The 25,564-nt window shown below is 41.3% G+C and overlaps 2 protein-coding genes across 22 annotated transcripts in view; one reads left to right on the top strand and one right to left on the bottom strand.

The window, feature by feature from the left end:
• Positions 1 to 17,942, top strand: part of LOC141408934 (uncharacterized) — a 198,970-nt gene extending 181,028 nt beyond the window's left edge. Inside the window, exons 5-6 of the mRNA XM_074021579.1 lie at positions 15,825 to 16,174; positions 17,814 to 17,942. The gene's annotated coding sequence lies outside the window, so the exon portion shown is untranslated. The remainder of the gene's footprint in view (positions 1 to 15,824; positions 16,175 to 17,813) is intronic.
• MBNL2 (muscleblind like splicing regulator 2) overlaps positions 1 to 25,564 on the bottom strand; it is a 397,414-nt gene that overhangs the window by 142,654 nt on the left and 229,196 nt on the right. The gene's annotated exons all lie outside the window — the stretch shown is intronic.

Raw genomic sequence — 25,564 nt, 5'->3', positions numbered from 1 at the left:
CTCAACTTGCTCTATTCACCAATTGATCTAATTAAAAATATAATCCATAAAGGGAAAAAGAATCTTTCATTGATAATGGTCATACAAGTCCTTCTAACAATACAAAACAATGCGAAGAAGAACAACAACAAAAATAAATCTTTAAACACTTCAGTGCGTGTTTACTAATAGCTTCTGACTTTTTTGTGCAACATCAACTTGAGCACAAGTAGCTATCTGACTTTCCCTATTAATCTCCAGCAAAAAGAAAACTTAAAGTAGTGTTAAGAAAGTTTATCAGCTATGTCTTTTTCTTTAGTTTTTAATTTTTGTGGGTACATAGTAGGTGTATCTATTTATGGGGTACATGAGATACTTTGATACAGGCCTACAATGTGTAATAATCACATCAGGGTAAATTGGGTAGCCTTCACCTCAAGCATTTATCCTTTCTCCATGTTACAAACATTCCAATTATATCCTTTTAGTTATTTTTAGCTGTATAATAAATTGTTGACTGTAGTCACCCTGTTGTGCTATCACATACTGGATCTCACTCATTCAACATTACCATATTTTTGTACATATTAACCATCCCCTCAGCCACATGTCTTGAAGTCTCCATGCTCCTAGCAGTTATACAGAAAACTACTAAATTCTGGCCAGTAGCAGCACCAAATCCAAAACTGACCATGCAAGAGTTCTTCTTCCTGTGCAGTGGAAATAGCAATGGCAAGGAGGCTTGGCTGAGTTGTATATTTGGCATCCAGGGTAAGAAAAGAAAAAGTTGGATGGAGAGAAGTAACCCTTTACAATAAGAAACTCAGCTAAGATGACATACCTGTGCTGTATATACAGTCGCTAAAACTCCCTCCATGCTATCTTGAAGCTGCCGTACCATTGAACTAAATCAAATTTCCATCAAGGAGCCTTCTACTTAGCGTTGGAGGGGAGGATTATAATGATATCAGGCAGCAAGTGAGGATCTCTAAAATGATTTCTCAGCCCTGTCTTGAATAAAAACAAGCCAAGCCTGGACAGACTTATTTTCTTTCAAGATCACTGAATGAACAAAAAGCAAACAAACAAATAGCTAAATGTACAACAGAAATCCAAAATGACTGCAGGAAAGATTCTACAAACTAAAAGGAGGGTCAGAAAGGGAGCCCAAGGTTTGTCATTAAAAAAAAATTGAAGAAAGCATCTCGGTTTATGTTTTCAATGAAGTTCAAGAGAGCTCAATGTCTCTTAAAGAACGTATAAAACAGGACAGTAAAGATGGGAAAAAGGCAGACTGAGCAGAAAAGGGACCAAGAGACAGCCAGAAATAAAAGTGGCAGTTGGTTGACATAAGAAAGGAATGAGAGGAAACCAACATTTCAACAGCAGAATTAAAACCTGAATTCAACACAGTAGGCAAATAAAGTAGAATCAATGAGTTGGAGAATACACCTGAGACTTTTTTTTTTTTTTTACACAATATAGAGAAAGATGGAAAAGAGATTAAACTGCCCAGAGAACTACTGACAGATATGGAAGTCAGAAAACAAAGATCCAACCTAAGAATTTTTGGTGTTCCTGGAGAGAAAAAAAAATAAAGAACAAACGAAATAGAAGCAATAATTAAAAGCTGTAGCTTAGAGAATCTTGGAAAGTTCCAAAAAGAGCTGAGAAAGAAGAACCAACCAGACTTCCGTGTCCTGGGCTAAGCCAGCAAAAAGCTTTGCCAAGCTGGAACCTCATAGCAATTGCAAAGACAAAGGAAGATTTCTAAAATTATTTAGCCTTCTGCCCAAAAAAGAGTTAACTACAAACAAATCAGTTGGCTTCCAACTTCTCTTTTGCAGCAGAAAACAGCAAAAGCCAATAGAAATATGTCTATAGAACTTTGAGGGGGGAAACCTAATACTCAAAACAATATACCCAATCGCATTTTATTTCCAACATGAAAATGAAAAACCTTATCAGAAAATGCAAAGGGTAAAGAAAATAAAATTCAGCAGCTCCTAAAGCTCCCACTTGTAGGGATATATCCTAAAGGAAAAAATTAGGCATGGGATTAAATATTTATGTATCAGCATGTTAATCACAGCACAATTTATGAAAATAAGCAATTAGAACCAATGTAAATGTTAAGCAACAGGAAATGCTAAAATAAATAATGATATCTTCATTTCATCAGACATTAAGCAGCTCTTAAAAACCATGTTTTCTAGCAATGGATAATGTCAGGCTCCAGTGTTTACCATAGGATATTAAATGTTATATATTTTTCCTTGAGGAAGCACATATTTTATCACCAGAAAATAAAATAAAACTAAAAACATTCTAAGACAAAAATTCTAAAAATGCCCCCTGGGCTTTTATGCTGGTGAACATGTCATTTCCATCTTCAAAACTGAACAATAGGTCAAATTTCACCACCATCTAGGGACAATCATTCATAAACTGTGGAAACACTTTCCAGACTGAACATCTTAAAATGCAAGGAAGTTGAGAAATAGGGAATTCACATTATCTCACTAAGTCTGGACATATTTTTGTTATCATGAACCTTGCCCATTACGACGATATAGTAGGCATATCATATATCACAGTCTTCTGTCCAAATCGTGTAGCAGAAATTATGTGTTTTTAAAAACTAAGTATCAAGGTAAAATATAGTTTAATATTTAAACAACTTCACATTAATTTGAATAATTTCAACTCACAATGAGTGGGGTTGGGGGTGGCCACTTTTAAGAAAAGAGATTAAAAGAATGGAGTGACAATGGCTTGCAAATTGTAGCTTTCTAATAATAGTAAAATTTGCATAACATTTTCCATAGACTTGGCGTAAAAATGTTAAATTATAACAGCTTATTATTGCTTCTAATAATAAAATATAACTAATAGAAAATTAACCATTAAGGCACCACATATGACACTTTGAACATTACATTTAGGATTTTGTTCCACCTTTTCTTTATCTGATGTTATAGGATTTTAGAAGAAAGGGAGGATTCTAAAAAAAAAAAGTTATTTGGATTTTATTATTCTTAACAGTAATCATAAACACAAGATTTCTTTCTTTTTGTGCTTTAAATGGTTAGAGATATTTTGCTAGGGCTTTGTCCCTTTGGAGACCCATAGCACATGTTTCAGGAATGGTTGGCTCCGGTCTGGGTGATATATGAGACTGTGGTATCAGGGACTTACAATCAATGTCTCCTGCTTTAACCAACTAAGCTATTCACTCATGTACAAGAGCCTCAACCATGACTATGAAATATTATGGGGCTGGGCATGGAGGCTCACACCTGTAATCCCAGCACTTTGGGGGACTGAAGCAGCAGATACCTGAGGTCAGGAATTTGAGACCAGCCTGGCCAACATGGTGAAACCCCATCTCTACTAAAAATACAAAATACAAAATACAAAAATACAAAAATTAGCTGGGCATGGTGGTACACGCCTGTAGTCCCAGCTACTTGGGAGGCTGAGGCGGGAGAATCACTTGAACCCAGGAGGTGGAGGCTGTAGTGAGCCAAGATTGCACCACTGCACTCTAGCCTGGGTGACAGAGAAAGACTCCATCTTAAAAATATATATATATACACATATACACACACACACACATATGTATATACATACGCACACACATGTTTACACACACACGCATATATATAATGAAAAGTGAATTGTTATGCAAAGAATAAATAATTACATGTTAAATCCAGATAATAAATATGGAAAGGAGTATTTGCCAAGAAACATCATTTCTAATGCAGCATTAAAAGACTAAACCAAAACAAGGTTTTCTGATGAAAAGTTTAGAACATTTGATGAAGGGTTTGTCATATACGCTTTGAGACTGAAAAGGTAATCAGGGAGAAAGTGTTGAGTAGCAAATATTTTCTAGATTTGGGTAAACCTATATTTTGGGGTAAAATTCACAGGTAGAACAATTAATTGGCTTGCAGATTCAAATATTAACTGCTTATGGAGCTATTTGAAGTAAAATGATGTAACTGAACTAGAATGTGATTTAAAATATGGAGTAAATGATGTTGTTAATTAACCATTCTGCTTTCTTTTAGCTGTTTAATGAATGAACTAAAGAAAATATTAGAGTTCTAAACAATTTTTTTATAAGTAACACCACTGCCTCAATAACCGTGACACTTTACATTGGAATATTCTAATGCTCCAAGTGGTATCATTAACTTCAATCAATAAACAAGAGAAACAGGTATGAGAGAAATGAAGCCATCCCTAAGAACACAAAGAAGACCTATGTCAGGGTTCATGTTTAGTAGTCTCCTGTCCTAGAACTTAGAGCATATCTCTTCTCCTATCTCACTTTTAAAGGGAATCAAAGGGTAATTTGGAATTAAAAAAAATCAGGGTGGCATACCATTTTAAAGGAAAAAAAAAACCCAGTGCCCTGTTGGTTTTTATATTATTTACATAAAGCCAGGCTTCAAGTGCTTTTTCTTCCAAATATTCTTGAAAATAAAGAAACAAATAAAGCATATTGCAGTTTTTAGTCAATCAACTTTGTAAAGAAACATGCTAGACAATCTCAAAGCTCTCTTCACATGTTAAATTTTTTAATACAATTATTATCTTTAATATTATCAGCTGGCATTTACGTAGAATTGTGTATGGTGAATAAAGTGTTTCTAGCATGCATTATCTCATTAAATTTCAGAAATAGACAATAGGTACTCAAAGAATTGGTTTCGAGACTGTCAGCCTGCACAATAAGAAAGAATTTCAATTACTAGTTTCATTATTTAGGCTACTCAACACTTTCTTCCCAAGATTACCTTTATCAATCTCACCGTGACCCCATAAGTAATTCAGATTCGTGATTGCCTTTGTGCTATTTACAGAACAGCAATAAGTATATTAAGAAAATCTACTGGCTTGGCAATAAAGCTGACTGTAACCAGCTCATAAAGCCGATACCCATGTCCTTCAGCAGGAAGGAAAAAGCCCGTCTGGAGGAGACTGCCTTGTAGTGTGGTTTGGTACAATGCATCTTTTTTTCTTTACAGGGTCAAAAATTCAGCAAGAGAAATTAATACGATGCCTCTTCGGGGTGGGGTAGAGGGGGATCTCTCTACCACAAATCCCACTGCCTCCTCCTACCCAAAGATAGAGACTGGGAATTTTAGAAACAGAAGTTTATTCGCAGTGGTTAACTAAAAGCAGACTTCCTCTGAATTAGAAGTTCAATTTACACACGTATAAAATGTCAGGACGATATTCGGGTTTCTTACACGCACTGCTGACTTTATTGTATACGTTAACAGTCTTTATCCTCATATAAAATTCTCTCTTTTCTAGGTTTTAAATAATTTTCTAACATAAACAGTAGTCATTCACATTTTCTTTTTGAAATAAAAAGTCAAAGTGGTTTGCAATAAATGTTTGAAGTTCAATAGGAATTCACCCACATAAATATGTGTGTGTGTGTGTGTGTGTGTGTGTGTGTGTGTGAGAAATAACGGTAGCCAACAGTTATTAACAGCTTTCAAAAATGCTAAAGTTCTTAAATTTGTATTAGTTAATTCAAAAAACTTCACTACAAGAGTCCTGTTTATAAGTTGGGACAAGTGGTATGCATTTAAATTCTGAATTCCAAACAGAAATTTCAGCCAATTTTGGAGGCTAGTTCCAACTTAAGTTCCGCAATGAACACACAGTCCCTTTCTAAACCTCACATTTCTTATCTATAAAATGTAGCAATACCATATATCTCTTACGTAGCTGGGAGCATTAAATTAGGGAGAAAAACATTCTGAAAGTAAATCAAAGTGCCTGAAACATAGTAGGTGCTTTAAAGGCACTAGTTCCCTTCCTTTGTCCTACTTATCATCTGTTATTTAACTTCAAAATAATGGAAAATTGTGCTGCTGCGTGGACTTGGCTCTGAATTTCAGATTTGTCTCAGTGGAAGGAACTAAGTATTTTCTTTCAAAAAGTGCAATAATAATTACATGCAAAATTAAAATGAAATATTAAAATACCATTTCAATGGACTCAATCCAATGTAACAGCCCTTCCTCCTGCCTAAATATCAAATTCGAGAGAAAAAAGAGTAGTTAAATAATTTTATTCCTTCAACTTAGTAAAAATAAAATGCATTTTACATGACTACATTTAGTAAATTCAATTTTCTTACTTAGGGTCTAAGTGAATTAAGATAGTGAAATGGCTACCACCCTTGTAGAAAGAACCTTCAACTTCAGGATTGTGGTGACATCTAGAAACATTGTTACCAGCAACATAAAAGTCATCATGCTTTTGTACAGAGAAGACTGGGGATGACTTTTGTGAGAATCCTAACTTTGTAACCATTTGGAATAGCCTATGATATGCCAAGGATAGCAAATGAATAGTATCTGTTCCTCCCTTTCCCCTATCCTGTCCATGGCAGGTATCACTAAGTGATCCCAGTGCTTTTTCCCTGGGAGCTTAGACTTGGCACCCAAAAACTTCTCCAAGCAAGTTTTGAGGCAAGCAGCCACCACCAACTGATCAGAATTCCTTTGTGACTTGAAACCATTTATAGACTAGGCTAAAGTTTACTTTTGAACTATTTATTAACAAAGGGGCAGAGAGGGTGTGCTTGTTGAAGAAATTAAGTCTTAACCTAATCCTAAAGGGAATATTTACCCTACTTCTGAGACCAAACTTCTGAGGAGTTTACTATTTAGATAAAAATACCTGTAATCTTACTTACAAATCATTCTTATCTCTTTATTAATAAGAACTTCTTACTGGTCATTATTAGATAAAATACTCTTGGCCAACTCAAATTGCTGTGTGTCATTATAATGAATAAAACTGTACATCTTTATGAATAGTCTATAATTCAAACTCTTCAGTAATTAGATTAAAATGCAGTTTTACTATATTTCAATTTCATTTTCTAGAGTAGTGGATAAATGTAAGCCCATCCCAGTGCAGACCTGGTGTATCTCTCACCCAGATAAGCCCCTGTTTTTATGGGCAGTGTAAAGATGTACCCAGAACTGATTTCTTCAAAACAAGCACCGTGAAACAAATGTCTGATTCTTTGACCAGTGTGTACCAGCAGCAAAACAAACAGGCCATTATATTTGTGGCAAAGAATGAGATTACAAAGTCAATGAAGAACAAGGCACATTATCTAGTCGTTGGTCTACATTGTAAAACAAAGGCACAAAAGTGCCGTTCATACATGAAAAAAGTCAAAGTTTCATGGTTCTCAGTGAAGTTCAATAGTTAGGGGCTTCATACTGACTATAAGTTGACTTGTCTCTATTTGTTTCCCGATTTATCTTAGCAGATGACAAGCTTTCCTTGGCTTTTCTGATCTTGATCTGTTCAGCAGTGTTAAGGAGACACTGGCCTGGTTTCCTCTCTGCACCCGTCAATTTGTTGCTTTCGAAATTACAGCTTGTGTTTATTCAGGACAGCTACGAAAGTCATCATGTTTGAAATGCATGAAAACTTAAATTCATTGAAAATACTTCACTAGCAGGTTTCTTAAAATTTTTATTGTTGGTATGTGATAATATTTGAAATTAAATATGACTAAAGAATCACATCGGAATTTTACAGGCATTTCTATGACCTAATCCTGTAAATTAGCCTTTAAACTATGAGGACTTTGAAACCACCATTATTCATTGTTACATGAGATGAATCTGTTTTTTATTTAGTCGTTTTTAGCCAGAAGAGAGGGTAAAATACTGTCTGTACTATGGTCAAGAAGCAGGGCGTGGTTTTATTTCCCCTTGCCTTTCTGATGCTGTGAAAGACAAAAGGGTAGGGAGAACATGTTCGAGTCCACAGGGAAGTTTCCCTCTACCTTTTTATTCTTGCCACTTCTGATGAACGATAACAAAATAAGATCCATGCCGGAGGATAAAATTCTCAGTTACCCAGCCCTATCCAGGATGAGCAAAATAGTCTTCTTTCTCTGCATCCACATAATGCTATTTGTTGGCAAATTTAACCCTTAATTTGTTTGTTGTTTTTTTCCCCCTCCAAAGGTGGGGAGGAAAGAAGAAAAAGAGAAAAGAAAAAGAAACTGTTAAATATTCAATTGCCTAATAGTTTTAGTTTATAGATACAACTTGATAAGCCTTAGAAGCAACTAATTAGAAGGAACATGCTAATTAGAAGACTGAGACTGCTTCTCCCTTTTTATGGACTTCTGGCATTTGGGGCATCCTCCAAGACCCAGTTCAAATCCCTTGTTGGAAAATCATGACCAGCCCTGTCCCCTACCCCTACTACCGCAGCCAGCCAGTCCTGCCCTCACTGACCCTTGTGCTCCCTTTCCTTTTATCCTCACCTCCTTGAGGCTGACCTTGTTGCTGCTCTATCTGGCTAGAACAGCAGCCAGGCTAATGCATCTTTGTAGCCCAGCGCCCAGAACAGCATCTGACACATGCTGGCTACTCACCTAGGGTTTGTTGACTGACTAAACAAATGAGCCATCAAGAGCAGTCTGTAAGGCAATCTAAGAACCTTGATTTTTCATCCCCCAGGGTAAATTGAAAATGCATCTACCTAAACTGCAGCAGAACTTGATATGTTCAAGGGACATTGTCTTTTGATCAACTCTCTCTCCCACATCCACTGTCCATGCCTGCCCCTGGCCACTGCTGCAGATAGTCACTTGGGCGGTGGGGATATATGGGAGGGGTTGGCTGGGTTGGTGACACTCTGAGATCATGCCCAAGTTTTGGGGCTTCAGGCTGGTAGAGGGCAAGAAGGAGACGCCTGCACAGGAGCGCATGCGCTCAGCAGAGAGGAGGGGCCGCCGCGCGGAGCCCTGCTCAGTCGGCTTTCATTTTCCTTCCACCAGCACCACTTACAGAGGATGATGTCATTGGACAACGACTCCATAATACATGCCAGTTATAGTAGCATCCCCACAGATCCAAGCTTAACTGTTCTCAAACTGTCAATCAAGCAACGTACAGGAGGGGGAAAAATGGAACAAGTAAGTCCTGCTCATTCCAAGCTCTTTTAATGTCTCTTAGGTACCCTCATGCCCCCCCCGGGGGCTCCCAGGACCCAGGAAGTCCCCATTCTACTCTGTTAACTCCTCTTCTAGACCCTACATTTCTCGGGGACGGGGGATGTTTCTATGTTCCACATGGGGCCGAGGACAAGTCTCAGACACCAGGCTGTGCCCTGCAAAATCACAAGTTCAGAGTCAGGATTATATTTTGGGTAGAAGATGGCAGGTAACAGGATTGTTGATGCCTCTATTGTCTAGCTGAGGGGACTGAATGTAAAACCCCTCTGAGCAGATCCAGGGACCTCATCTCAGTCGGCCTAACCAATACCAGGGAGCCAACAGGATCCTGGTAGCAAAGTGACCCTGCAAGGCATGGGCTGTGTCTCAGTTGCCTGATGTACCCCCAAGGAATGAGGGAGCCTTGGCTATGAAGAGAGCAACATATATGAGCCAAGTGCCCGCTCCCTACTCTTTCCTAGATCTAAACACCCTGAAGCACAAAGAAGAACATAAGGAATTGCCTTTTGGGTTCCAAAGACACATTCTGTAATTGAAGTTTCTAGAGGTCTAGGAGTGTGTTGGGGGTGGGCAGCGGTGTTGTTAAAGTCCTACCCATTTCATTGCAGCTAGCCCAGGGTTGAGGGAGACACCTTCTCCGAGTTGTGGGAACATGGGCCTAGCCTTTCCTTGTTGCTTCAGAAGGCATCGGAAGTGTCCTCAATCAGGCAATTTCCTCTCAGAGGAACCCCATGTGTGCACACAATAAGAGCTCATTTCCTCCTATTGGCTTTTGTTTGAGCAGTTTCCTTTGATATGGGATGTATGCCACTCTCCTGCACAGTTATCTCAATCCAGGCATCCGTGTAAGCTCAACACAAGGCTCACTCCAACTGAAGTCAGACCCAGCTAGCCTAACTCCAATGGCCCCCCACCTTAAATGAAGCAGCAAGCATCCAGGGCCCAAGTCAAATGGGATTGGTCTCAGTGTTCTCCAATGGCTTTTGGGGTGCGTGCCTGTGTTGCACACGTGTGTGTGCAATGTTTATGCGTATGGCTACCAATCATGATTGTTCTACTTCGTTACCTAGCATCGGGGTACTAGGCACACCGCTGAATTTTAATCAGTGCTCTGAATGAAAGGACTAAGGCTTTTGAAAATGATTCACAATGGATTTGAAGATCTGTAGATATACTTTGATTTGGAAAAAAAATCGAAAACCTTTCTCAACTGAAAGCTGAAATGGAGACTTAGATTTCAGAGTAGCATATCTTTTTCTTTGCACTCTCTCCTCTGTTTTGATTTTTTTTTTCACTTTTCTGTTCTTATTTCTCCCTGTATGCTGATCAAATGGACTCCGTAGCACGCTTCTTTCCTCTTGGTTGTGTGTGACCCAAATCTTATGACCCAGACCTCCAGCAAACACCTAACTTGTGGAAGTATCTCTGCTGCTGATGGGTTCTCAGTGGGGAAAAAAAAAGAACGTTTGATATTGAGTCTTCCAACACAGGCAACTGGGTCGGCACATCCAGGAAGGAAGGGGACCTCAGTTCCAGGAAACACCTTGAACCAATCCTTACATATTCATGCTCTAAGCAACAAAGAGGCTAACCTTTCCTGAGGGACCAGAGGGCTAGAATGGAACGGCAGATACAATGGGAGTGTTTCTTGGACCCAGAGGAAACTCATTCATTCATTCAGTCAGTCAGTCATTCATTTCCAAAAGTTTTAAGCTCAGGAGTTTGGCCCCTATGTGAGCCAGTTACCATCTGCTTGAACAACCTAAAAACAGCCCGAGTGAGGACAGAAGCAATTTTATCTGTGCCAAAACAGCTCAAGGCATGGCCTATCACGGAGCTCGTTCAAGTGCTTCATTTTCACACATGCACTACATGAAACTTTCCAAATGTAGCCCAGCCCTCCTGTTTTCAAAAGCAGCTACATTTCAATCATCCTAGAAATACTATGATTCCTTTAGTCTGGGGTAACATGCTCCAGTGTTTTATCACCTCCTTCAAATGTAAACATTCCCAAAAGTCTTTTGTAGAATAAAAAGCCTTCTTGCATTTGGTAAAAGAACAATGGGATCTTTGTGAGGGATATCAAGCCTTTAAGAATTTGCAGAAATAGTCATATCTTTTTCAAGGATTGCTTAGAGAGTCTATAGCATTCGTTGGTGGTTATTCTCTAATAGCTTTGGGTCCACCCCAGAGAACTATATCTTATTTATTAGGTATTTAGTGTATATTTTGTGCAGCGTAGAAAGTACTTTCTCGCGTAATTAAGTTACATGAGGTGCTCTCATTTAATCCCAACTGTCGCCCAGAGAAGTGGGAATTATTACCCCCATTTTAAAGATAAGAAAACTGAGATTCAAAACGATGTCAAAATCAGCCTGAAGTTGTGCAGCTAGTCTGTGGCAGAGCCAGGATCTGGATGCAGGATTTGAATGGTCTCCTAACCCCTGTGCCAGGAGGTCTGTGAATAATTTGTGTCAACATCACTGTGTATTCTAGCAAAAAATGTGGGTTCCTAGGCCCCCCCTCAGAGTTCCCAAGTCAGAATCATGGCGCTAGGGCCTAGGATTGAGAAGTCTGGGGTGGGGCCCAGGAATCTGTCCTTCTAACACGCTTCGCAAGAGTATGTGTAGCTAACAAAATCAACCTTTGGAGTAACGTGGGAGAGCTTTTGAAATGGATATGGAAAGAAAATACAACCTCTCCTGGGGTTGGAGTTGGGTGGAGAGGTGAATATAGTCCAGAAATACAACCTTGTCCCAGTGGCTACAAATATTATTCTGCCTTTGTCTGTGGATGTGCTTGTCTTTTATTAAGTTTTCGAGTGGCCCTCAAGGGCAAAGAAATAGGTCAGTCCATTTTGTCAGACGTGCTGTACATTTTGTGCAGCCACACATAACCAGAAGTATCTATCCTACAGCAATCAAGCAACTAAAACTTATTTTAAGAGTTAGGACGCTCCAGAGAACTCACAGTTCATGTATCTCGCACTTAATTTCTCTCTGTCCACAGCCTTCATCAGCCAAACTTCTTCTTTGAAGTTTAAACGAAAAAAGATCCCTGGTTGAAGGGGTTGGCCTCTCTTCAGCAGTAAAGCACAACTTCATAGAGATGCATATGTTCCCAGGGGAAAAATGCATTCATTTTTCATCACCATATAAACTTCTGGGTATATTTGTAGAGATGATGGACTATGGATTTCTGTGAGTATGACTCATAGCTAATAATTATCTAGAGAAATGCCTGCCTCAGTACTAAAACACTCAGCCATTCACAAGTATTCCACAAACATTTATTGAGCATCTACTACTTACCAGAGATTGGCTCAAGTTTAAAATGCATGGGGATTACTATAATAAGGAGACATTAAAAATATTCCATATGAGATATCTATATTGGCAGGTTGTTATTTAGGAGAAGCGTTATCTAGGCACATGAATTAGCCTTTGCTGATACCCTGTAGTACGAAGGGAAAAGCTAAGGAAAATAATAAACTAACAACAGTACAAAAAACATTTGTATAGCACTTTAGAAAGTCGCGGCAGTCGCTGTATTGCAGTTATGCCTGTGGTGATACAGACATCGTCTTTGATTAGCAGTGGGGCTGGATGTAGCATTTTGACCCCTCCCCGCTACAGTTACTTTGAGTAGAGCAGAATTCATTTCAAGGCAAAGGCCTCTGGAGGCCTCCTTGGAGAAGCCTTTAGACCTCACCTCACCACCTTCCTTCACATTTTTCTGATGTTTTTCATCTTTCCTGGCAGAGCAGAATCATACTTACGCCTATCAATTTTCAAAAACCATTTTTTCCCCAGTGGCCTCAGCTTATGAATCCCCAGTAGGCAGCCTCTATGAGCCAAAAGCTGCCCCAGGTGCCACCAGCCAGCACAGCACAGCTTGCCCTCCAACCTAAACTTGCTTACTTTCTCCCTGCCTCTTCTCTGCTCACCACCATCTCCCCTTTGGCCGCGCTACCTGTCTCCCACTCCCGACCTAACCGTTTCCACTTTCCACTTCCCTGGTGCCTTGCAGTTCAGCAGCCCACGCAGCACTCTTCCAAAAAGCGACTTTCCCGAAGGTCAGAGGTGTTGTCCTGGCTTCTGCACCTCATGGGACTGGGCCCAGTCTTCATCTTCATTGAACTTTCTTTAGGATCTGCCACCATTTCCCATTCTCACCTGGTTTCAGGAACCCCTAATCTACGACACAGTGAATAAAAATGTCCCTTGTCACAGATCCAAAGACACTGAGAGAGGGCATGAAGCCCATACACCTATCCCAAGGTGCCCTCACCTTGGATGCAATGCTCTTCACTTTGGATTTTTGTGCCAGTGGAAGTGTGCCTAAGAAATTCCCTTCAATGTAAGGCTTCCCCAAGCCTGTGTCGTCTACCATTTTCTAGATGACACTTGTTTTCTTTGCTATCTCAATTCCAGTATGATTTCAAACATCAGTCTTCTGTGGATGAATTCCAAATATACACTGGGCTCCGCACGCCGCAGAAGCCTAGACCCATACTTCTCAGAGGACATTCCGATTTCAAACTCTTAATGACCAGAGCCAATCTTATTGTCCTCCCCCATCCTCCTGTGGGTTTATGCCATTGGCATCACTGATTTTTCTGTTTTCTAAGCTGATCACATCCAGGCCAGGTCAGCTTTGACTCCCCCGCTTTCCCTTGGCCCCAATCAATCCTGCCCGTGCTCTTTGTAAGTTGCTCCTGGCCTCAGCACAGCACCTCATCCTCATGGCTGCTATCCCAGCCTATGCCTTCATGACCTGCCAGAGTGTCTGCAATTCTCAGGTTGAAACTCTGCCCACGGAATTCTCTCTCTAAAGCATTGTCTCACCCCTCATTTACCTGGTCAAAAATATTTGGTGGCTCTCTGCTGCATTCTGAATAAAGTTTGAAATACATAGGGTGGCGTTCAAGGTCATTCACAATTTAGTCCATGTCAAATACTCCTTAGACTACACTCCATGCCCCAGAAAAACCTGCATGGGTGCTTTTCAGGTGCACACAATGTGATTTTATCTATCCTTCAAGGCCATGTCAGATGTTCTCTCCTCCAGGGAGCCTTCCCTGACTGCCTCACTTGGATGGCAGTAATTTCACAGGCACCTTATACCTCCCTTGTGGCATAATACCTTCCCCATGGTGATTTATTCACACATCTTACCGTCACAGTAGAGTATAAATTCCATGAGGGGAAAGGAAATGGGGAAGACTTAAGAAATAATTTTCTCCTCATCCACTATCTTTCATACATTTCTTTTTCCTGCAAACTTTTCTATAGCCAATGAAAGCTTCATTAAGGAGAACACATTTGCCCTGGCAGAGAAGGTCCTTAAATTAACAATGCCATCAGCTCCTTCCCACTGACAAAGGGCCCCTCACCATGCATGAGGCAATGCTCGTCCATTGTTTTAACAAATCTTCACAAAAATCCTGAGAGGTGGGCACAAGAAACCAGAGGTCCGATGAATTTGGTAACTTGTGCTTCTTATGGGACCCCAGGATTCAAATCTGTGTTGATGACCCACAAGTTTTGGATTCCTGCCATCCTTAGCCATCCTTATTTATTTTTTGAGATCTGCAATCCCCTGACTTAACCATACTAATGGGCTAGTCTAGGGTTACACAGCCAGAAAAGGGCAAAGGGCTTTGTCATCTGCTGTCCCCACGCTCTTCCTTCCTTCCATTTGTCTTGATTGCCAAATAGAAGAAAGAAAAAAAAAAGTCCCTTAAGCAAAGCTTTCATGCATTTGAATAAAATAAAAATAGGGAGAAACAAGGAACAACGAGATGTTTTGTATATAATGACAAAGTAACTGTTATTATTACTGTCACCATCATTATTGTTTAACACTGATCATGTCCTTTCAAGTTTCTAATTCGAAGCATTAACTTCCTTCTGGTCCAGGGTAGAATGGTAAGATGGCTATCATGACCCTTCATGGTTCTGATTATAGTTGGGAACAGAGACCACGGCTGGAAGCCCAGAAGGTTCCAGAAGAGAGAAATGAATAAAAAGTGGAGGTCCAAGGGGGAACAGAATAAAAATATAGGACTATATTCCCACGGGCTTTCTCTTTATCTTGTAATACAAAGTACAAGGTAGCCAGCTACATTTAAAAAACTTTTTATTAAAGACAAAAAAAAAAAAAAAGGACCACATATCCTGTATCCAGCCCACTGGAGTTTCACAAAGTGAACACATCTGTACATCTCACACCCAGATGAAGAAATAAGATATTAGCAGAGCTCCAGGAGCACCCCCTGCAAGCTTTCAGACACTAACCCCTTCCCCAAGGGAAAGCAGGCCCCCAGGACTACCTAGCTGACTGTATTTTAAATTAACCCCTTCGTTCTGGCCAGGACAGCCTGTGTTCTTCTGAGAGAAAGCTATTCTGGCAGCAACTGTCACTTCAAAGCAGGGGGGAAAATAAAGTGTGTGTGAGGGAGTAATTTTGTGTGTAGGAGAAAAGTGTTTCTAATTTTCAGTCCTGAAAATGTGAGGGGAAGAAGCAATACGTGAAAAAAAAAAGAGGGAAATAAGTCGGTAAATGCAGTCCTCGCTCTGCCTCCACCATTAGGAGCTGGAAGGCTTCCAGCGACATGCCATTTTGAGCAAGGAAGCAAACACAATCGCCCTTCTCCACCCTTCCCAGCCTCCGCCGGGGCAGGTCAGCTCCAACGCCCATCACCGTCAAATTTGCGGATAGGCTGACGGTTATTATTTAATGGCAACATGTTCACTAGGAGGCTGATAGTGTATTGAACATATGGTTCTGATTTATTTTTTCTGTTTGTAACCAGGGAGCAAGATGGGGAGCGTCAGAAACCTAACTCCAGGATTTGCTGGGTTCTCCCAAACTGTAACTGGAACCTCGCTCCCAGGCCGACGCCCCTCTTGCCTCCGCAGCTCTGGGGTCTAGGGAGGAAGGAGCCACAGAGGGTTCGGACAACAGCACTGACTGATCCCAGAGCAGGACTCCATTCTGTTAACCTGACAAAGGGCACAAGCCGCGCCGACATGTTTTGCCTCCACTTTCTATGCTAATTTATCAAACTGGAAGAAAGAGATCAGAACATCAAATAAAAATCCACAGCCGCAATTAACTCAAGACCTAACATGTACCTGGATAAGGGGACTCACAAGAATTCAGGTATCTACAAGGTTTTAAATGGCAATGTTTTCTAACTTTGTATCTTGGGTTATTGGTCATCAATGTTTCCAAAAATAATCACTCCTTTCAGTTACATTTTCTGATCAATTATTTAATGAGGTCTGGGTTATATGACATCGATGTCACCCTGAGTGGGGAAAACTCACGCTCTTGAGTGGTCAGCTAGAAAGCTGGCAATTTTTGTTAAAAAGGCAAATTTTTAGCCTGGCAAAACGTGGTGGCTAGGTTTATAGGGCATGAATAAAACCAATACTAGTACAGAGGGGGAAAAAAAGGCAGAGTTTGTGAGAGAATAGGGGCCTGGGGATCTCTAGGTTAAATACCAACTCAAGTCTGAAAGCTTCAGATCAGGTTCTGGGCTTTCTCTACATGAAAACGTGGCCACCTCGTACAGAAATGGTTCAACACCCCTCCTCACCTTTCCTTTGTTTGCTCGGTGTGTCCCTAAGTAGGCCTGGGTGGATCTGAGGGACAAAATCCTTCCTGGTTTCTCCTTCTCCGAGGAAGGAGGGCAGGTTAGTGCAGCCTGCTGTTGACTGGAGCTGGGATTAATTAGTTCCTCCAGTGACCTTGGCACCTACTGATGGCGAAGTATGTCTCTAAGCTGCTGAGAGCCGCAGAGAAACTCAGGAGGACTGAGCGCTACTGCTAAAATGATCGTTGAGCCAAAAAACGTAGACAACAACGAAAGAAAACCAAAAATGTGTACCTTATCTCTAAACACTGCCTGAGTATGTTATTCAAATGGTTGATGTGCAGAAATACCTCTACCTATCTCTGCATGTATGTTTATTTAAATCTCGATTGATCTTTCTGTTGTCCTTGTGGGTAACTTTGCAAGCCAGTGTCCCGTACATTGCCAGGGATGTTTGGAGGGGGCTGTTACCTGTGGTTGGGACTGAAAACAATTTTAAAGCATTCCATCATGCAGTTGTGGAAGCTCATCTGTCCCGCCACACTTTACCTTCATCTCTTCACTCCCCACCACCGCCCTACTGTACTCAGGCCTGAACAGAGCTGAAAGAAGTTAAAGAGCCCCGCCTCTTTCTCTTATCATAGCTGGTTCAAGGTTCAATTTGAGTCAACAATGGGTCAACACTGCCAGAGAAGCGCAGTGTCTTGGGTTGCATAAATAAAGGTATTCTGTCATGAATTAGGGAGGTGCCATAATGGTTCTGTCAGAGGAATTCTGACATCTTCAAATACGTGAAGGGGCTCCCCTCCTAAAGAGACACTTGATTTGCTTAGGGTTACTCCAAAGGCCTGAACAGGGGTGAAGAGTGCAGGAAACAGAGTCCCATTTCATTTCAGCACGAGGAAGAATTTTCTAACAAAATGTTATGGCTTGTATGTGCTATGGGGTCGTGATTGTCCAGTCAATAAAGGAAGATACACAATAGATGGAAAGAGCTTGTTAGGGCTGGGGAAGAGGGCAGACAGGAATTGTGCCAGATAATCCCTCAGATGCCTTCCCACTTGGGATTTCCTTCTAGTTTCCACCTTATATTTGTGTTTTTTGTCAGTTGGGTGGATCTCCAAAGAGTGGCGTGGTGGGGCTGTCAGAATCCTGTGTGATGTGAAAAAGTTATCCCATTGACTCTAATGTGTCTTCCCACAGCAAACCACCGTTTTGGTACCTGAGTACTCAGGAGAACAAAGAAGCAGCTGGAGTAGCACGTGTTGTGGGAAGTAAGTAGTTAAAAGGACCAAAGCTCTTTGCTGGTCCCAGCAGCCCCAGAGGCAGCCAGTCCCTTTGATCCTGCCTCTTAATTGCAGCCTACTTGCACCAGGGAACTTTAAAGAAAAAAAAAAAAACAGGGAAACTCTAGAGATAGAGCTTGTTTGTTTCCTGAGGGGATGGTCTTTGTGGAGGCTGCCAGGAAGCTGATACTTGAGGCTCCAAATGATTGGTTTCCTAAGGGGGAAAATAAATAGTCCCTTCTACCAGCTAAGAGTCAGGTGTGACTAGGACCCCAGAAATATGAGGTATCTACGTGTGCCATTTAGTAGGGGTGCCGGGTACAGACTTGGAAGAGAGAACGGGACGTGAGAAAGGCGACCATGGGCTAGCGCAGGAGCAGGCAGAACTCTAGAAAAAGACAGCCTGAAGCGAGAGCATCAAAGAAAACGGCACTGCACAGGAAGGGAAGTGCAAGAAGAAAAGGAATCTCTAAGAATTCTCATAGAGAGCAACAAAATCACACCAGCACAAACATTTCACTTTGGAATAGGTCTTAGAGTTGATAACGAGCTTGTACCTATGACATGTATTTAAGGTGTCTAAACGTTGAGATCCATCAAGTTGTTTAAGTTCATTCAATGTACATGCACACACACACAGACACACACACACACAGTCGAGAGTAAGAAAAAGCCCAACAAATAATCACAGCAAATAGTGGAGATGATGCCCTAGCTATCCTTGGCAATATACCAAGTCCCTTTGTGAGAAGGGACTCCGGGCTAAAACTGAACTCATGCCTGCACAGTATGCCAGTAATTGCTTGTTTATGTCTATTTAGCTACTTAGTGAGCTCCACCAACAGTACTTACAACTCTCAGGGAAGTTTTTCTAAAGCAAACCCTTTTTGTTGCAATCCCCAAGTAAGCACTGGTGGACAAGGGCTGCGTGTTTCCGTCCTACCAACTTGAGTTTCGCCTCTTATTCTGTAACTTTGGCAAGTAATTTGATCTCTCTAAGCTTCATTTTCTTCATGAAAAGGTTTAACTGAGTTGATATGCATAAAGCTCTCAGCAGAGGAGGACTTTCCATATAGTAAGTGCTCAATAAATTCAATAAATGTTAGTTCTGTTTCATTCCTAAAAGGTTATTGGTAAATTAAAAATGCATAAAAATACCGGCCATCTGTGTGTGGACTAAATGAGCATCTGGGTAGGGAAGACTTCCTCTAAATCAGTTTAGCTTGACTTCTGGTTCTAGGAAAGAGGGGGCCACATGTGGGACACACAGGAAAATGAGACATCTGAAAGGAGGGAAGAAAGACAGGGGCACGAGATGGAAGACCTATAACAAGGTATGAGACTCAACAATCAGGCCTGGACATTTCACTTAAGCTACTTCATTCGACAGCTGTCTCTTCTCACAATGTCTTCGTTTCTGTTACAAGACTTTAAAACTAGCATTTTTTAAACAAATGCAATGTTAATGGCATATAACCCTTCCTCTCTATCCTTCATATTCTTTGGAGAGACGGAGGAGAGAATGGCATTATCTACATCTTAGGGAATGAATGAGTGTGTCAGAGCTCCTGGACCTAATTCACCAAGGGTGTGAGGACTCAAGTAGGCACATCAGACTTCCAGGCTCCAGTTCTGACCACCATCTAAAGAAAAGGAATCTAAGTCTGGTTTATAATGCATATATTCCTTAGGATAAAAAAACAAACTCTGGAGCAGACAGATAAACAAACACACCAGCCTTCCCTGGAGGCAGTAACCAAATCTCTTGGGGAAGTTGTCAGAGTCTGTGTCCACAGAGAAGACAGACATCTTGGGAATGGGGAGATATCCAGAGACAGGCTGTGTGTAGCCACAGAACTGCTTGTAGCTGCTGAAGTCCCTGCTTTCATGCCTTCAGCCCCAGCCACATTGGTGCAAGGCTGGTGGGATACATCAATTCAACCTCAGCTTCACTCTGAGGCTGAACAGCCTGGAAAGACCTACTGAACAGCCTAGAAAGACCTATGTGTGGAGGAGGTAGGTTCCAGTCTCCAGACCACCAGAAGATCCTCCAAGGAGCCATCCCAGACCCAGTGATCCGCTGCCACTCACATTGTGGCAGTGACACTTACAAAGCTCCTGGGGCCTCCTGGATGAACAGCAGCTTCATCACCTGAAGCCTGTTACAAATGCAGAATCTTGACCTCAGCCCAGCCCTACTGAATCAGAGCCTACATTTTTACTAAGATCCCCAGGTGATTCATAGACACATGAGAGTTTGAGGAGTGCTGTCTGGTCACTTATGGTAGGCGTCTGGTGTGAGGGCATCAATCCATTTGCATATTTCAAGTACTTTCTCATCATGAAAGGCTATTTTCTTCCGAGAAGTCCTTATGGCTGGGTTCAATTGAGAACTGCTAGAATCAGAGATAAATGAATCGCCAGGGTCTTTGAGAACAGGATGACCAGTGTCAAATGATATTTCCAATCACCCTGGAATTACTGTTCTGACCAGTAACATCCCCAAAATATATATATTTTGAGAGATAGATGCAGAAGTATTGATAATTATTGGTTTTAAATACTCTCTTTGCTTATTCGTGAAGATCGACTTTTAAGAAGTCAACTGTATATATGAGAGATACAGCTACGAAGGTTCCCTCGACTATCTAATATTCTGTGGCTCTACGCAAGACTCTGAACTAATATTTGCCTCCAAAAGGACCATAGCCAGAAACCCTTGCCAGAGAGGGAAAGCTATGTGCAGGAGAATAGTTCAACCCAGGAGACTACACTGTTTTCTCATGGAATCCTGGAGACTAGGCTATGGTGCTTAATAGTATTGGTCATTTATTTTTTTAAAACAATTTTGCTCCTTTGTGGGTATTTTTCTGATTCTCTGCTAGCTCCTATTCTCTTTAGGCCCTTGCTGTGTTCCCCAAGATTCATCCTTGGTCATTGCCTATCTCTGTTCGTGCTGCCTTCTTTCACGAGGTGTGAGCTCCAATGGCTTCCACTATGGCTTCAACACAGGTGTGTCACGAGCTTGTATTTGTAGCCTGTCGTCCAGGCTGTTCTTCATTCCCACATTGTCAAATGTTTATGAGACATCTCCACTTGAATGTTCCATCATTAGCTAAAAACACCATTCTCAAGTCTAAAAACTCATCATCGCCCACCCTCCTTCAACCCTATTCCTATGTATCGGTCCCTTTTTCAGACCACTCCCATTTCTGTCAGGGTACCATTGATATCACTCCTCCTAGAATTTCTGCAGTGACGTGATCTCAGCTTACTGCAATCTGTCTCCTAGGTTCAAGGGATTATCTTGACTCAGCCTCCTGAGTAGCTGGGATTACAGGCATGCGCCACCATGCCTGGTTAATTTTTCTATTTTTAGTAGAGATGGGGTTTCGCCATGTTGGTCAGGCTGGTCTCGAACTCCCGACCTCAGGTGATCCACCCGCTTCGGCCTTCCAAAGTGCTGGGATTACAGGCGTGAGCCACTGTGCCCAGCCCAGTTTGGCTCTTCTAAGCTCTCACTACCTTCTAGTATTTTTCCTTCAAGATGCCTTTTGGATTTGCCCTTTCTCCTCCATTTTTCCTGCTAATGCAACCCTTTTCCACTTTGTGCCTAGAATATTGTGAAAGTTTTCTGGCCGGTGACATCACTAGTTACAAATGTTCTGACCTCTAACCCTATCTTACAAGTCCCAATTAAATCTTTATAAAGCATTAGATGTGATGTTATAGGTAATGAAATTAAACTCTTCCACAGGGCCCTCCAGCTGATTCATATCCCAACTCCACCCCCTCCATCTAACTTTATTCCCCGCTGCTCCCTAACACTTCATCCCCATCTCTAAGGTCAAGGTTTCTCCCTGGCCCCTACACCACATCATGCTATTCCTCCTTCCTGAGATTTTGACCACCGGCCTCTCCAAACACTTTTTATCATACATTCTTATAAGAATTTTTTTTTTAGATCAGAAACAACCATTAAAGATGGTTACTTTATAAATATTATACTTGCATAACCCTACTATTATGTTATACACATTATCAAACATCCATGAAAACTGACATTTGTAAAGGATGAGCTAAATAATACATAAGATGGAAGTTCACCTATTTCCTTGCCAAGTGAATAATCTTGCCCTTGACCTGGGGTGTGTACATACCACATTAGAGACATAGATCCAGACCAAATACATCCATTCAGACCCAAAGGAGGCAGCTCTTCCTGCAGGCAGCCTTATCTCTTACTCCCACCCAAACTGAGCTCCACTTTCCTGAACTCTCAGAACATTGAAAATTATATGTAGTAAATCATTTAGACAATATATATTGCATCAATACTTTAAGTCTGATTAATTGAAGCTTGCATCTAGGATGCCAGAAATTTATAGATTTTTAGAATAATTCAATATCTTAATTAAAAATATTACTGTCTTCTCAGAATTGCTTGGGTTGGGCTCTACTCAATTATGCAACATCCATTACAAGAAAACTCCAAGTCAGACTGAAGTTTAATTTCATTTGTCTCATTAAACATCACACACATGGATTCCCAGAGGTTTGAGGACTACTTTTTCTACTTTTTTGGCCAATGAGACGTTTAGCACATTGCTTAACCTTACTCAATTTGAGTTTTCATTGAATCTGTAAAACAGGGGGCAAAATGTGACCATTAAAAGAGATAATAGTCCACGCACAGTGGCTCACGCCAGTAATCCCAGCACTTCAGGAGGCCGAGGCGGGTGTATTACCTGAGGTCAGGAGTTCAAGACCAGCCTGGCCAATATGGTGAAACCGTGTCTCTACTAAAAATACAAAAATTGGCCAGGTGTGGTAGCACACGCCTGTAGTCTCAGCTCCTCGGGAGGCTGAGGCAGGAGAATTGCTTGAACCCCGGAGGCCTTTGTGCCTGAATGCCTAGCAGTCAGAGCTGAAAAAGCAAAGCGAATCAACCTGTCTTCTTGCTCTGTCTTGGCATCCAGGCTGCCAATGGTCCCAAAGTCTAGTCTCAATGCACACACTATCCATGAAGGCATTTGGGGACATGCATCTGCACCCCCAGGGACAGTTCTAAGTTTTTCCTGTCCTTCAAAATTCAAGTGAATTAGCTGCTGGAAAAAAAAAAAATCAATAAATCCAAGTTTTAAAAATCCAGTTTATAACGCATCTCCTCCAGCAGCTTTACCCAGCCCACCCTTGCCAGAGTGCCCTAAGTTTAGACTCCCACTTTTTAACTCTATTTGAACTGCTAATTAAGATAATGCCTGTGAATGCCCTTTGTAAAGTGTAAGAAACTACACATATGTAAATTTTCCTTCTGAAGACATTTGAGTGCTTAACCATCCTTATCACATTTGTACATATCTTGTTTCCTTGCTATTGTGGATTGCAAACGGGGCCGGCCACAGCAATTTCAGTGTTCTTGACTCCTCCCTTTTTCCTCTGAGGTCATGTACCACCCTGGAGCTCGTCTACAGCAACCAGCTTGCATTCAATGCCCATAAACCTTGGACCTGCCCATCTGTCTGCCAAGACCCATGCCTGAAAGAGTTCTGTAAACGTGGCTACATCCTCAGCCTCCTCTCTCAGCTCTTCCCCAGGCGTATGTCCCTGAACCTCGTAGCTTGTCTGTGCCCAGAGAATACACATTAACTGTGATGTTAGGGTAAAACAAACAAACAAACAAACCCAAAACTTAGTGTTTCAAAAGGAGATAGATAGATAGATAGATAGATAGATAGATAGATAGATAGATAGATAGAGATATATATAGATAGATATAGTAACTCTGCTTTTAAGAAACAAGGGGGAAAGTGAAATTCTGCAGAGTCAGAAAACAGGTTTCCTTGCTAGAGATGGAGACAGTGAGATAAAGGCATGGAGGCTTCCTTCCCCCACACCCTGCAGCTCAGAATTGTGGGACACGGGTCTAAGACTTCCCGTTGCTGGCTGGTATTTACAGCTTTTTAGATGATATGCCCATTTTCCCCAGGCACTTTGGGGCCAAATCTCAGTGTGCTGAGACTCAGAAATTGCTCTCAGTAGCTTCATATTTTGAATTTTTTTGCACCATTCTTATCTGTCTATTGCTCATCTGACATCTTTATATGTTATTTAAGTAGTACTTATCTGGAGAAATATAACAGAGGTCAAGAAAGTACATACATTTAGATATCTAAAACTCAAAACTCCATCTCTTGTTCTTCCCCCAATCACCAAAACTGCCCCAAGCCTAAAATTAATCTGATGGTTAACAATGCTAAATTAATATTAGCCAATAAAGTTATTCAAATCTTTGAAACTTACAATTTTGCATCATTTATTTTTGTATACACACACAAAGGCAGGTATTAGGTTACTGAGTTTGGTTTCTCACCAAATAGCAAAAGCCAGGGAACCCCAGAGGTGTTTAATAAACACTTGTTGACTGATTGATGGAATATACTACCTAGGATAATTCAGACAATGCGTTCTTTGTCAAAACACTAAGGTAAATTATTGAGTCCACTTTTATTACCAAGCGTTTCTGCTGTATTGCAGAGGACAGGCCTGCCCAAAACTTGTCCATCTGCCTCAGAGCTCAGGTTTACAAAATAAACCCTTAGGCCTTACCTTTCACACCTGGTTTTTACTCTCGGCAGAGGAGGCCCGGACTGGTGTCCATAAACAACTGTGTAGTTGGAGCCGTGCCGTTGGAGGCCCAGGCCTGATGCAGACCCAGCCACCTTTGGCTCTTTACTACGAATATTATCACGGCTGCAAAAAATAGTTTGTGCACATTTTTTAAAAGAAAAAAAAAACTGAGCAGAGCAGAAAACTGGAGAGAAAAATAGTATGTGAACTAATTTACAAAGCCCAGTTAAGTCTTCCTGCCTCACTCTTCTGAAAGAAACCAAAGCATTAAAATATCAAGCTCTTTGCTCTCCACAGCAGCGGGCATCCATGCCCATCCAGTTGAGTCGACCCTTCCAGAAAGGATGCCCGGGCCCATGACACCTTCACTTCTCTTTGCAGCCATTTCCTGCCATTCTTTGCTAGGCCTTTAGCTTGGGTCTTGAGCAGATTTTGTGAACAGGGCAAACTGTCCTCTCTACTGTTCTGCCATGCCCCAGGGGTTCTGTGCTCGCCTGGCCTGACTCTTGACCTGCAGCTCTCTCTGGGCTTTCTTGCTTGCTGATTTTTATGCCCACAGCTCCCTACCTTTCTGTAACCCCCCCTTATCTCCACTGCCCACCTGTCCAACTAGAGTTGCCAGGTTTCTCTGCTCGGCACGATCCAGCCAGCTCTGACATGTAGCTGTACCTGAAGATGGTAAAGGCCCTCAGGCCCCCAAACTATGTTTTCAACAACCAACATGTCTTGTAGTTATCCACCTTTTCCTGAATCAGAATCCTTCACCCCTTGCAATGTTGCCAACCTACTTCTATGTTGATAATGTGTTTTGTCATTTTGGAAATGTAAACAAATCAGTATACCTTCCTTTTCATCTTTTTCTTGTTATCAGTAGGAAAGTACAAGAAAAAAGGAAGAGAAAATGCATGCGAGATTGAACCTACTTATTCTACTATATGGAATTATCTTAAGCTCAGCATCTAAATCCTCTTTTCCCAATTCTTGCTTGGAATCTTGAGTACCTGATCTTGAATTTCTGTGGCGCTCCCTGAGCGCGGG

This window comes from Macaca fascicularis, chromosome 17, assembly GCF_037993035.2.
Source record: "Macaca fascicularis isolate 582-1 chromosome 17, T2T-MFA8v1.1".
NCBI lineage: Eukaryota > Metazoa > Chordata > Mammalia > Primates > Cercopithecidae > Macaca > Macaca fascicularis.
This window is presented reverse-complemented; position numbering and strand designations above follow the sequence as displayed.